Genomic DNA, 2,652 nt, shown 5'->3' with positions numbered 1-2,652 from the left:
TTGTCGCCTCTTTTCGCTGTGTGTTCTGTGTCACAGGTAGTTCTCGCCGTTCAAACCCCCTCGTGACACACAGTCAAAGCAGTATCGCAACCAAGAGGCTCCCGAGGGGTCTGCCACCTCAGGTCTGCAACCCAAAAGGCAATCCTTCAAGAAGGTCGCACAGAAGGAGAAGAGGGTCAACGTCCGAACTATGTCCCCCAAGGACTTTCTGCAGTTTCGCACTCAGAACCACTATCACAACGAGAGGGCTGTGATCAAGGATGTTGACCATGTCTGGGCAAGGGATCAGTGCAGGATCTACCGTGATGTTGTCGCACATTTCAAGAAAAACTATGTCTCCGTTCAGTGGATTGACCTAGCTCATCTTCAGCGGAACCTGGACTATTTTGGTGATGCCCTCTCTCTGATTGACAAACTGGGCATCAAGGACATCATCACTTACAAGACAGATTTTGATCCCACTGCTGTTGCTCAGTTCTATGTCACGGTCCACTTCTCTCCTGATGCAGAGCGCTCTATGGTGTGGATGACTGGGACTCAGAAGATGACCGGTACCTGGCGTGAGTTCATGCAATTCCTCAACATTGACTTCTAGGGAGCTGACACTCCACTTGGGCTGCGTCCTCATGCTGCAGCCCCCACCGATAGGGCCCCCGCAAAGGACAAATTACAGAAGCTCTATGTGAGGAAGGGTGTGCTCCCCAAGCATCTGGACATCATGCACCGGATCCTTCGCAACACCCTCTTCCCTCGCATTGGTAACTTCGACGAGGTTCATGGCTCCTTGGCTGAGATGCTGCTGCTTTGTGAGGAGGCTATGTCTCAGGAGTCTGCCCCTCTCGATATTGCTGATGTGATGTTCACGGAGCTCTGGAACTGCATCATCATGCGTAAGGTTCCCATCTACGGGCCCTATCTGTTCTCATATATTCGCCATAAGTGGCAAGAGGCTTTTCCGGAGGAGGTGCTCTACGCTCAGTCAGACTACATTGTGCACGACCCGATCAAGCTTCGCGTCAAGGACAAATGGGCCAACCCATCCACTTCCTCTCAGCACATGGATACTGACACTGAGACTGCTGCTGACAGAGGAACCGCCTCTCAGTCCCGCTCCTCTGCCATGCCATCTTGGGCCATCAAACTGCAGGACAAGATGAAGACTCTATTCTGTATGCAGGTTAAGGGTCAGTACTAGACACACGTGGCTCAGAAGGAGAGCCGCCAGAGGCACAAGCGTGTTCTCAGGACTCTTGATGTGGACATCTCCAGCGGCTCAGAGGACGACATCACTCCAGAGGCTACTTGTATGCAGGCTCAAGGATACCAGTGGTCTGGCGATGAGGCGGAAGAGGAGGAACAGGACGATCAGGAGGGTACCGACGAGTCTGGCGATGCTGAGGATGAGGAGTAGCTACCTGTCGCATTAGGCGTGCCCCTTTTTGGTGTCTTGTGCCAAAGGGGGAGAGAGTCTAGGAGCTGGATTTGGATTTGCTTTCAAATTTGCTTTGCTTTGCTTTCTTTCGTGTGGTTTGCTTCGAACTTGGTTTGCTTCTAGTTTGCTATCAATTGTGAGACATGAACTTATGTGAGATTTATTTCCATCATATGATGTGAGTCATATGCCCCGTATTGTCATATATCTCTATATTTTTGTTCTCATATTATTCTCTGTGCAAATCCGGTATTGTCATCAATCCACCAAAAAGGGGGAGATTGTTGGGGCATAGTTTATTCCTAAGTAATTTTGGTGATTGATGACAGTACCGTAAAGGACTAACCGTGTGTGTTAAGGTTTCAGATAACACACGTCAACGGCACAAGACGACTCGACTCCTCATTCATGGAACGGAAGCACGGTGCTCTCTTCGTTCTCTTTATTTGAGTCATAGGAAAGCCGTACTATTAAGAGGGGATCCGTAGTGGAAAGGTTTGGGTGGAATCTATCTTTGCACGCGCACACTTCACATATTCTCCCTTACCTTCATCATCGGTGCGGCCCCCGCCACTTTGTTTCTTGCCTCTTTGCAAAATGATCCCCAGCGGTAGTACCGCTGTCTCTAGCGGTAGTACCGCTCGACTGCTAGCGGTACTACCGCTGCAGCCAGCGGTAGTACCGCTCCAGGAGCTTAGTACCGCTTGCCTAGCGGTTGTTCGTGGACGGACCTTTTTGCGAAGACTTTCTTGGCGGTAGTAGTGCTTTTGCACTACCAGGGGCCCAGCGGTAGTACCGCTGGAGTCCCAGCGGTAGTACCGCCACGCGGTGGTAGTACCGCCCCTGGTCAGCGGTAGTACCGCTAGAGTGCCAGCGGTAGTACCGCTGGAGCTCGGGCAGAGAGTGGGAAAACGGTCTGATTTTTGCCCCCACTATATAAAGGGTTCTTCTAGCTGAGGAACCTTACCTCTTACCTCTCTAAGCTCCATTGTTGCGCCCCAAGCTCAAAAGTGCCCGATCTCTCTCCCTAGCCAATCAAACTTGTTGATTCTTTAGGGATTGGTTGAGAAGGCCTAGATCCACACTTCCACCAAGAGAAAAGTTGATTCCCCCACCAATCCCTTGCGGATCTTGTTACTCTTGGGTGTTTGAGCATCCTAGACGGTTGAGGTCACCTTGAAGCCATATTCCATTGTGGTGAAGCTTCGTGGTCTAGTTGG

The sequence above is a fragment of the Hordeum vulgare genome, chromosome 6H (genome assembly GCF_904849725.1).
Source record: "Hordeum vulgare subsp. vulgare chromosome 6H, MorexV3_pseudomolecules_assembly, whole genome shotgun sequence".
NCBI classification, from domain to species: Eukaryota; Viridiplantae; Streptophyta; class Magnoliopsida; order Poales; family Poaceae; genus Hordeum; species Hordeum vulgare.
The sequence above is the reverse complement of the archived record's forward strand: the minus strand, read 5'-3'. Positions refer to the sequence as shown.